This window comes from Schistocerca cancellata, chromosome 4, assembly GCF_023864275.1.
Source record: "Schistocerca cancellata isolate TAMUIC-IGC-003103 chromosome 4, iqSchCanc2.1, whole genome shotgun sequence".
In the NCBI taxonomy this organism is placed as follows: domain Eukaryota; kingdom Metazoa; phylum Arthropoda; class Insecta; order Orthoptera; family Acrididae; genus Schistocerca; species Schistocerca cancellata.
Genome location: NC_064629.1, coordinates 197604175 through 197616570, shown reverse-complemented (window position 1 = coordinate 197616570; position 12396 = coordinate 197604175). Strand labels below are relative to the sequence as shown.

General features: G+C 43.7%; 1 protein-coding gene across 2 annotated transcripts in view; it reads left to right on the top strand.

Moving 5' to 3' along the window:
• The first annotated feature begins 6905 nt into the window (after positions 1 to 6905).
• LOC126183338 (retinol dehydrogenase 13-like) overlaps positions 6906 to 12396 on the top strand; it is a 164155-nt gene continuing 158664 nt past the window's right edge. For both annotated transcript variants that reach the window (XM_049925204.1, XM_049925203.1), the window contains exon 1: positions 6906 to 6990. The gene's annotated coding sequence lies outside the window, so the exon portion shown is untranslated. The remainder of the gene's footprint in view (positions 6991 to 12396) is intronic.

The following is a 12396-nucleotide window of genomic DNA, read 5'->3' as shown; positions in this document are numbered from 1 at the left end:
CGTTCCAACTCACTTTGCTGCTACATAATGCACTCTCAACTACACAGAACTCTGTTCTGACCACGACTGACACTTACAACGTATTCACGACATTGGAAAGGTGCCGTTCGTAGTCAAATGAACAGCGTAATGTGCAGGCTTGATTAGTGTCTGCATTTATGTTCAAGAATGCATTGATAGTGTCTCGCCGGCCGGAGTGGCCGAGCGGTTCTAAGCGCTACAGTCTGGAACCGCGCGACCGCTATGTTCGCAGGTTCGAATCCTGCCTCGGGCATGGATGTGTGTGATGTCCTTAGGCTAGTTAGGTTTAAGTAGTTCTAAGTTCTAGGGGACTGATGACCTCAGAAGTTAAGTCCCATAGTGCTCAGAGCCATTTGATAGTGTCTCCACATTTTTGTCCAACCTCTGTAATACTGTACCATGTTGGTTCAAATGGCTCTGAGCACTATGGGACTCAACTGCTGTGGTCATCAGTCCCCTAGAACTTAGAACTACTTAAACCTAACTAGCCTAAGGACATCACACACACCCATGCCCGAGGCAGGATTCGAGCCTGCGACCGTAACAGCAGCGCGGCTCCGGACTGGAACGCCTAGAACCGCACGGCCACCACGGCCGGCTTTACCATGTTGATCGTTTCTTATTTTCCAATTTAGTAGAACGATTTCATAGTCTTACGATTGTCTTGTAAGCGGGCAACACATTCAGAAGCTTGTGAACAAATATTGCGGAGCCTTCACAGCCAGTGTTGTTATAAATACACTCCTGGAAATGGAAAAAAGAACACATTGACACCGGTGTGTCAGACCCACCATACTTGCTCCGGACACTGCGAGAGGGCTGTACAAGCAATGATCACACGCACGGCACAGCGGACACACCAGGAACCGCGGTGTTGGCCGTCGAATGGCGCTAGCTGCGCAGCATTTGTGCACCGCCGCCGTCAGTGTCAGCCAGTTTGCCGTGGCATACGGAGCTCCATCGCAGTCTTTAACACTGGTAGCATGCCGCGACAGCGTGGACGTCAACCGTATGTGCAGTTGACGGACTTTGAGCGAGGGCGTATAGTGGGCATGCGGGAGGCCGGGTGGACGTACCGCCGAATTGCTCAACACGTGGGGCGTGGGGTCTCCACAGTACATCGATGTTGTCGCCAGTGGTCGGCAGAAGGTGCACGTGCCCGTCGACCTGGGACCGGACCGCAGCGACGTACGGATGCACGCCAAGACCGTAGGATCCTACGCAGTGCCGTAGGGGACCGCACCGCCACTTCCCAGCAAATTAGGGACACTGTTGCTCCTGGGGTATCGGCGAGGACCATTCGCAACCGTCTCCATGAAGCTGGGCTACGGTCCCGCACACCGTTAGGCCGTCTTCCGCTCACGCCCCAACATCGTGCAGCCCGCCTCCAGTGGTGTCGCGACAGGCGTGAATGGAGGGACGAATGGAGACGTGTCGTCTTCAGCGATGAGAGTCGCTTCTGCCTTGGTGCCAATGATGGTCGTATGCGTGTTTGGCGCCGTGCAGGTGAGCGCCACAATCAGGACTGCATACGACCGAGGCACACAGGGCCAACACCCGGCATCATGGTGTGGGGAGCGATCTCCTACACTGGCCGTACACCACTGGTGATCGTCGAGGGGACACTGAATAGTGCACGGTACATCCAAACCGTCATCGAACCCATCGTTCTACCATTCCTAGACCGGCAAGGGAACTTGCTGTTCCAACAGGACAATGCACGTCCGCATGTATCCCGTGCCACCCGTGCTACCCTGGCCAGCAAGATCTCCGGATCTGTCCCCCATTGAGCATGTTTGGGACTGGATGAAGCGTCGTCTCACGCGGTCTGCACGTCCAGCACGAACGCTGGTCCAACTGAGGCGCCAGGTGGAAATGGCATGGCAAGCCGTTCCACAGAACTACATCCAGCATCTCTACGATCGTCTCCATGGGAGAATAGCAGCCTGCATTGCTGCGAAAGGTGGATATACACTGTACTAGTGCCGACATTGTGCATACTCTGTTGCCTGTCTCTATGTGCCTGTGGTTCTGTCAGTGTGATCATGTGATGTATCTGACCCCAGGAATGTGTCAATAAAGTTTCCCCTTCCTGGGACAATGAATTCACGGTGTTCTTATTTCAATTTCCAGGAGTGTAGAAACTATTGCTGTATGGTTTTCCAATTCTCATAGATATTGGGGATTTATTCTCGTTTCATCCCTGACTTTCTTCTCACAGTCAACGTGTCGCCAACGTTTGAAAGTTATTTATTTATAAGAAAAAATCTAGTTTCACTGATCTCCAGCTGTCAGCTTAAAACGTCCTTCTGCCACTGGCTGGGAGAGCCAATTCTCAAGGTCATAGGAAATGCATGTGCATGAAATTCCCAATAGAACCATAATTAGTAAGAAACTGTGATGTTACAAATAGAGTTGCTCTCTACCAACACTATGGTCCGGCAGTTTTGGTACGCTACGAAAATGGTAGGATTAACGCTAGTTCTGGGAGCATCGGTGGGGAAATAAACATAAATGAATTTGTATGAGATAAAATGGGAACCAACGACTTCTCTCCGTTTTCTTTTTCTTTATTTGGTATTTGTTTTGCACATAACTAGAACCGCACATCATTCAGTGTTGGTCCATTGTGTATTGTGTTACAGATCGTAAAGTACGTTTTATAAATAATAAAAATTAGTTGATCGCGTAACTTCTGCGCTTTTGTATAACGAAAACAATTAATTTTCATGCAAGAACAGCTTATATGCATAAACATAAAAAATATATGTAATTATTGCTGTGACTTTGTGCCCGATAGAACGTTCTTCGCCGGCCGCTATGGCCAAGCGGTTCTGGACTCTTCAGTCCGGAACCGCGCTGCTGCTACGGTCGCAGGCTTGAATCCTGCCTCGGGCATGGACGTGTGTGATGTCCTTAGGTTAGTTAAGTTTAAGTAGTTCTAGGTATAGGGCACTGATGACCTCAGATGTTAAGTCCCATAGTGCTTAGAGCCATTTAGAACGTTCTTCATCGTGATCAAAGGCAAGAGTTTCTTGTTAATATTGATAAATGCGAAAGTTATTTATAAATAACAGAAACATGTTTTACATAAGTTCGACAAAGTATTGAAGCGATGTCTGGTATATTTTTGTCTTGTGGTTTTTTTATTTTACCTTTTTTTTGGGGGAAATTGCGCTTTCTAGCGCTATATCAAAAAAATGAAATGATCGTATGACATTGATGGCCAGGAGCCCCCCCCCCCCCCGCCTCCACCCCTTGGGAATTTCGGCTACCGAGTTTCAGGTTTTATCAGTTGACGCCACACTGGGTGACTTGCGTGTCTATGATGATGAAATGATGATGATGAGGACAACAGAACACCCACTCCCAGAGCAAAGAAAACCTCCAACCCAGGTGGGAATCGAAGCTGGACTCCCTGCATGGTAGTCGTATGTGCTGACCACTTTTTTTGCGATCTTATTTTGTTTTATATTGTTCGTTGAATTTGTTCGGGGCGAATGTCCGGTGACACCCGTGCAGGTTGTTCGTTGATCTGTTCACTCCTTTTTTTTTTTTTATTGCAGAAGGTAGTTAACACTCTGACAGAACACGCTGAGCTACCGTGCTTGCATCACTCAGCTAAGGGAGTGGACTGTATAATAAAGTTAGTTAGTTGGTTACGTGTTCCATTGATCAATCTCACGGCAACCGTTATGATATGGAACGTGTCATGTGCGTAAGAAATGCACAAATGAATCAAGGTCATTAAAATAACTTAAAATTTTTGTTATCTATCGGATTCCCTTAAATGGCACAAAACGCATATGTTATACCTATAGATTTATTTATTCCTATTCAAGAATTCATCTATGGTATAGAAGGCGTCGTCAAAGAGATACGATTTCAGTTTATTTTTGAAACTATTACTCCTGTCTGTCAGACATTTTATTTCATCTAGTAATTTATCGAAAAGTTTCACAGCAGCATTTTTTACCCCTGTCTGTGCCAAAGATAGGTTAAGTAGTCTTTCTTTCCTCTGGTATTGTAATCATGAATGTCACTGTTGTTTTTAAACTGGTCAATGTTGTTGAGAACAAATTTCATTACTGAGTAAATTTACTGTGAGGCTGTTGTAAGAATTCCTAACCTTTTAAACAGCTGCCTATAGGGTGTGAAACCAAGACCCGCACGCATTATTCTAACCACTTTCTTCTGAGCAGTGAATACTTTTTACCTAAGTGTTGTCCACCTGCATAGCTGGGTGGCACCTTGCTCGCCTCCTGTGCAAGTGGGCCTGGGTTCGATTCAAAGGCTGTGTTGGAGATTTTATGCGCTAGGTGACTGGGTGTTGTGTTTTTACGTAAGAGTTGAGTTACCCCAAAATTGTACTGTTTTCTTTATTTTCATTCCAAAATTCATCTTTTTCACGATTTTCGAATAAAACTGAATTAAAAGTTGACAATTTCAGTTTTGGTACAAAAAAAATGTCGTGTGACGAGGGCCTCCCGTCGGGTAGACCGCTCGCCTGGTGCAAGTCTTTCGATGTGACGCCACTTCGGCGACTTGCGCGTCGATGGGGATGAAATGATGATGATTAGGCCAACACAACACCCAGTCCCTGAGCCGGGAATCGAACCCGGGCCCTTAGGATTGACAATCTGTCGCGCTAACGACTCAGCTACCGGGGGCGGACGGTTTTGGTATGAATACTGTTTATTCTTAAGTAACAGTCAGGAGAATAACTATATAGAAAACTAATATTCCGTAGGTTACCCAGCCATTTCCTCAGTCAGTTTCTGGATAGTTCACCGGAGGAGGAGGAGGATATTGGTGTTTAACGTCCCGTCGACAACGAGGTCAATAGAGACGGAGCACAAGCTCGGATTAGGATGGGGAAGGAAGTCGGCCGTGCACTTTCAAAGTAACCATCCCGGCATTTGCCTGGAGTGATCTAGGGAAATCACAGAAAACCTAAATCAGGATGGCCGGACGCGGGATTGAACCGTCGTCCTCCCGAATGCGAGTCCAGTGGATAGTTCACCGCTTCCAGCTTTTAGGGAAATCTAATTAACACTGATCGCATATGTAAAGCAAGCGATTTTTATGAAGTAGGCCTAACGCCCAAGAGATATGTAACACGCCCAACGTACAGGTAACATGGGTACGAATTTAACTGAGCAAAGCTACTAGGAAAGCTACACTACTGGCCATTAAAATTGCTACACAAAGAAGAAATGCATATGATAAACGGGTATTCATTGGACAAATATATTATACCAGAACTGATATGTGATTACATTTTCAAGCAATTTGGATGCATAGATCCTGAGAAATCAGTACCCAGAACAACCACCTCTGGCCGTCATAACGGCCTTGATACGCCTGGGCATTGAGTCAAACAGAGCTTGGATGACGTGTGCAGGTACAGCTGCCCATGCAGTTTCAAGACGATACCACAGTTCATCAAGAGTAGTGACTGGCGTATTGTGACGAGCCAGTTGCTCGGCCACTAATGACCAGACGTTTTCAGTTGGTGAGAGATCTGGAGAATGTGGTGGCCAGGGAAGCAGTCGGACATTTTCTGTATCCAGAAAGGCCGATACAGGACCTGCAACATGCGGTCGTGTGTTATCCTGCCGAAATGTATGGTTTCGCAGAGATCGAATGAAGGGTAGAGCCACGGGTCGTGAAACATGTGAAATGTAACGTCCACTGTTCAAAGTGACGTCAATGCGAACAAGAGGTGACCGAGACGTGTACCAAAGGCACCCCATACAATCACGCCCGGTGATACGCCAGTATGGCGATGACGAATACACGCTTCCAATGTGCGTTCACCGCGATGTCGCCAAACACGGATGCGACCATCATGATGCTGTAAACAGAACCTGGATTCATCCGAAAAAATGACGTTTTGCCATTCGTGCACCCAGGTTCGTCGTCGAGTACACCATCGCAGGCGCTCCTGTCTGTGATGCAGCGTCAAGGGTAACCGCAGCCACGGTCTCCGAGCTGATAGTCCATGCTGCTGCAAACGTCGTCGAACTGTTCGTGTAGATGGTTGTTGTCTTGCAAACGTCCCCATCTGTTGACTCGGGGATCGAGACGTGGCTGCACGATCCGTTACAGCCATGCGGATAAGATGCCTGTCATCTCGACTGCTAGTGATACGAGGCCGTTGGGATCCAGCACGGCGTTCCGTATTACCCTCGACCAACGCGAGCAGCAATGTCGTGATACGATAAACCGCAATCGCGATAGGTTACACTCTGACTTTTATCAAAGTCGGAAACGTGATGGTACGCATTTCTACTCCTTACACGAGGCATCACAACAACGTTTCACCAGGCAACGCCGGTCAACTGCTGTTTGTGTATGAGAAATCGGTTGGAAGCTTTCGTCATGTCAGCACGTTGTAGGTGTCGCCACCGGCGCCAACCTTGTGTGAATGCTCTGAAAAGCTAATCATTTGCATATCACAGCATCTTCTTCGTGTCGGTTAAATTTCGCTTGTGTAGCCCGTCATCTTCGTGGTGTAGCAATTTTAATGGCCTGTAGGGTACCATAGTCTACGCTTAGTAGCCTACGGTAGTTTTACAAATCTAGTTGAAAACGATCTTCGGAGTTACTTTTAGTGTACAGAGCCACTGCTTTCTATTGCTGCTTCAGTACTTTGTACCGGTTTACGAGTGCTGTCATCTTGTAGAAAGCTAGCGGTTGTAGGAGGAACGACTGCGTTGTGGCTGCAGGGGCTGCCGGCCACGTGAAGTCTGACTGCTGCAGGGCGAGCGAAAAATTGGCAGAGGCGCTGGGGAAGCCTGTGAGGTGTGTGTGTGGCGCTGGGTCAGCCAAGGTGGGGGCCGAGTACCCGGGGGTCCTGCACGAAACCGCGGCAGTAGGCAGTAGGCACTGCGCAGCCACCGCCGCAACTCGCCATTCGAGAGCACCGCGCTGTCTCCACTCCACATCTGCTGTGTCTAACCTACGGTACGTATCACAGAAATTGCCTAGCTACTCAATAAATAACGTAACATTCCAGCTACCAATTTTGGAGTCACTACTCGAGCGGTTTTTGCAGTGTCCTATGGCGTTCGTGTGAAACCTATTCCGGACTGACCACCCCGCGAAAGTCAGTTGACCTATCGGTGTATTGTTACGAAACTAGGACTTTGCTTGTGACAATCTGCAGTTGTGACCGCTACTTCTCAGAAAGTATCTCTTCACCTGCCCCACTTTTACATTTTTATTTATTCTACATTGTATTACTATTCTACAATAGCATGTATTTTCTCACTACAGATCTATTCCTACATCCAAATCAGTTCACCACAAAACTGGGCAACTGTGTGTCTTATACAGGGTGTTTCAGAATTCGTGTTACAAACTCCTAGAGGTTGTAGAGTGGACTCAGCAGATCAAGTTTTACGTAGGACTCCATGTCCGGAAACGTCATCCAACGCTACAGAGTGTCAAAGTTATAGGCACCGGCATCTGTAAATGTATGTATAGGGTGTCCGGAAATTTCCGTTACAAACTTGTATGACTTCTCAAGAGGAAGAAGTACTTAATATTTTGAATAGAGATCCACGTCTAGAAACGTACCGTTTCCGTTATAAGACGGTTTCTGTTCAGATGTTTAACTCATTCTTTTCTGCTCGAGGAATTGAAGTAGACGTGTCGCAGTTCAGTTATTAACAATTCGAAAGGAAACATAATGAAACATTCATTTACCACTTAAGCACATTTGTTTGTATCAACACTTAAACATTACATGTTTAAATTATTCCAAAACAAAAGAGAACCCAACATACAGCAGGTGTAGAACATAATATTCAAAACAGTTAGAAAGGAAACATAACGAAACAGCCATTTATCACTTAAGCAAGTTTGTTTGTATTAACACTTAAACATTGTTTAAATTGTTCCAAAACAAAAGAGAACTCAGCATACACCACGTGTAGAACATAATGTTCAAAACAATTCGAAAGGAAACATAACGAAACAGCCATTAACCACTTCAGCACATTTGTTTGTATTAACTCTCAAACATTACGTGTTTAAATTGTTCCAAAACAAAAGAGAACCCAGCACACAGCACGTGTAGAACATAATGTTCAAAACAGTTCGAAAGGAAACATAACGAAACAACCATTTATCACTTAAGCACGTTTGTTTGTATTAACACTTAAACATTACGTGTTTAAATTGTTCCAAAACAAAAGAGAACGCAGCATACAGCACGTGTAGAACATAATGTTCAAAACAGTTCGAAAGGAAACATAACGAAACAGCCATTTATCACTTAAGCACGTTTGTTTGTATTAACACTTAAACATTACGGGTTTAAATGGTTCCAAAACAAAAGAGAACCCAGCATACAGCACGTGTAGAACATAATGTTCAAAACAGTTTGAAAGGAAACATAACGAAACAACCATTTATCACTTAAGCACGTTTGTTTGTATTAACACTTAAACATTACGGGTTTAAATTGTTCCAAAACAAAAGAGAACCCAGCATACAGCACTTGTAGAACATAATGTTCAAAACAGTTCGAAAGGAAACATAACGAAACAGCCATTTATCACTTAAGCACGTTTGTTTGTATTAACACTTAAGCATTACGTGTTTACAGTATTCCAAAACAAAGCAGAACCCAGCGTGCTGCAAGTACAGAGCGTAATGTTCAAGTGTTAGTACAGACAAATCTGCTTAAGTGATAAATGTATGTTTCGTTACATTTCCTTTCGAATTGTTACCCAATACTTATACTGCATCACGCCTAATTCATTCCTCCTGCAGAAGTGGATGAATTAAACATCTGAACTGGAATCGTCATAGAACGGAAAGGTGACGTTTCCGGGCATGGATGCCTATTCAAAATATTCTGTACTTACTCCCCTCTACAAAGTCCTAGAAATTTGTAACGGTAATTTCCGAACACCCTGTATGTACAGGATGAATCCGTAATGATGTTACAAAATTTCAGAGATGATGATGAAAGATAAATATATCAGTTTAAGGTAAGGGTTCCCGTATCAGAAACGAACGAGTCGAAAGTTATAAGTGAAAACCATTCTGATACTTCTGACAGACATGTACCGGTACTGTTGTTGCTAAGCTTGCAGGGTTGGCAACTTTCAGAGGTGGTGATATGGACCAAAACAAAATATCTAGTAAACATGGGCTCTAAAATGGATACCTTAATAGCTATGAGTACTTGTTCAATAGAGAAGATGTGTTTCACACTAGTGAAGATGAAAAAGTGCTCATAGCTTCGCAGGTTTGCATTTTAGAGTCCATGTTTACTAGACTTTTTTTCTTGCCGTGTTCCGTACTACCACTTCAGAAATTTACATACCCTACATTCTTAGCATCAATAGTACTGGTACATGTATTCCAAAGTCGGAGGTATCAGATTGATTTTCGCTTGTAGCTATCGACTCGATCATTTCCGAACCAAGGACCCTTACCTCAATCTGATACATTTATTCGTCTCCGACGTCCTTGAAAGACTATAACATCATCACGAAATCCCCCTGAATGTACATACATTTACAGGCCCCCGCGCCTACAACTTTGAAGCTCTGTAACATTGTCGGATGACGTTTCCGTACATGGGTTCCTACGTAAAACTTGGTCTACTAATTTCCCTCTACAACCTATAGAAGTGCGTAACATGATTTGTAAAGCACTCTGTATATTACTTTGTAATAATAGCACGCTGTGGTATTTTATTCTTAAATGCTGTAACTGGGGTCAACATTCAACATACAGTTCCAATATAGTGAGCTAATGCACAGTGCTACAATTAGCGATGGGAGCTACAAGCACAAGCGTTACACTTGAGTGGTCACAAAACCATTTTGTTTGTGGATTTTTTGGATGCTTTCTCCTACTGCCGATAAAAATGAAGAACTGTGTAACTGAAGGTAAGATAACGTAAGTAAGTTACATGTGCAGACCACTGTGTATAATATTTAAATTTTACAAAAATTTTCCACAGTCACTGGAAAGGGGAAAAATTATTTCCATAGATTATAGGGGTAGCTTTGTGACAGCACACATACCTGCAGAAACAAGTGTAACGGTTTAAACTGTAGAAAACAAGTCTCCTTAATTTAATTAGGGACATTTGGAACGGTTTATTTAAAAAGACAAAGTTTTATTTCGCATTATAACTTCGTTTATAAATGTAACATGCACTTGTTCAGAATGTCGTATTAAATGTCTCACGAATTCGTTTCTTCATACCACTGAACTTGCAAGTGTCTGACAGTTTGAAGCAACTGCCTAGATTGTGTTAAATGCAAATTTTGTGACCTATTTATTTATCACATGGTTCAACTGATCAAATGCATAAATAAGTATATAAAAGTTTCGTTTAATCACCTTACTTATGCAGTTAAGTTTTTTCAGTTTTATTTTGTTTCAATGAGGATAGGTCTATAATTTTCTGTACGTAGACTGAAGCAACGAGAGGAAATGTGTGCCAATGTCAGGGATCGAATCCGGATGCGGCAATTTTTTTTGGTTTTGTTTTTCTTTTTATGGATAGGGCCTCCCTTGCGCTCTGCAAGGGTGCCTTCTTCTGCGAGCTTCACTGCTTTATGTAAATTAACATATAGATGCCATCTTCCGACAAAGGATGATCATAATCTTTCCACCTTTAGAGCAATGTAAACAAAATCATGAAATAAATGAAATGAAATTGTAGATGTTCCTCATGGTTCATGTTCCGTGACGGAAGTTCCTTGTGGTGAAATAAACCTTCTCGATATATAGTGGAACAGAATGTGTATTTCTTCATGAATCAGATTTGAGAAATGAATATCTTGACTACTGTTCCTTTTCTCAAAACCAAATAAAGAACGAAGGACAAAACCACAACGTGCAGCAAATGGACGAATTGACAGTTCGGCAGTAGAGTTTAAAGCCTGTAGCCTTACTTTGTAGGCAAAAAAAAAAAAAAAAAAAAAAAAAAAAAAAAAAAAAAAAAAAAACAGTCACTGGCTGCTGCAAAAAAATAATAGTCGTTCTCGAAGTACTTAGTCACTAACAAAATAATTGTCTTCTAAATCGGAAACACCCAATGGAAATATTGAAAACAAATTAGCTGAACTTGGCATCAGACATCCTCACTGACACTTAAAAGTAAAAGTTCATCCCCAGAGGTTACACCCTGTTGTAAAATCAAATAAAAATGTACCTTAAGATAAAGGAAATAAAAGTTTCTTCCAGCTGTTCTGCAGGTCCAGTCTTAGGCAGTGTCATTCAATACACAAGCCGCCTAGCTCCAACACACAAGGAGACATGCATTGGAATATCCACAACACCAAGCAAGTCCATCACACTCATGGGACAAGGCTGCCTAAGTCTGTTTTCAGTTAGTGCTCTTCTAACCGAAGTTACATAACGAAAATATGCAGTTCATGGAGTGTAGGAAAGTAAATAAGGACTTCAGGCAGCACAGTAAATCACGAAATCACATTAAATGAAAAGAAAAGTTAACACAAAAGAAGGGGTAGAACAAGTAAAGTCATAGTCCCTTATCACCATACGCTTTTTGCAATTTTATTTTCAGGATATTGGCCAAGGTGTCACTATGTTTCTGTCGTGTTTGTTCCTTTCCATGTTCGTTCCACAAATACACCAGGAAATCCAATTTATCAGCCATTTTTAAGGAAAATATTGCGTAAATTGTATATCCTACAATCCAGGTCGTGGCATTTTTCAGTGTTCGGGGATAGGGATTCCATTGTGATATTGGTTAGCACACTGGACTCGCATTCGGGAGGACGACGGTTCAATCCCGTCTCCAGCCATCCTGATTTAGGTTTTCCGTGATTTCCCTAAATCGTTTCAGGCAAATGCCGGGATGGTTCCTTTGAAAGGGCACGGCCGATTTCCTTCCCAATCCTTCCCTGACCCGAGCTTGCGCTCCGTCTCTAATGACCTCGTCGTCGACGGGACGTTAAACACTAATCACCACCATCCATTGTGATATGATGGCGTCTGACACCGTAATGTGATTCATAGCAACTCTGTTTATCAATCGCAGCATGTCCCTTGCAGTGCCCCAGATGATACGAAATTTGCGGCACGCAAAGCGATGTTCAATTGCGTTCTCTTCACCACACACTCACAGTCACTGGATCGGATTAGGAGAATTGAGGAAAGTTTGGGTTTGTTGGAATAGTGCGATTGTCGACCTTGTACCACGTTGTGCGCACACTCACAGTTAGAACCTTCGAGGCTAGGTTTTGCCACACACTGTTCCACTTGTGTTGTGGCAGTCGCAACTCCCATTTATACCGAATTGGAGATCCACGAAGTGGATGTTGCGGCTCAGGTCACTATTTAGAAGGTAGCTGGTGTCGAGGTAAAACCGAA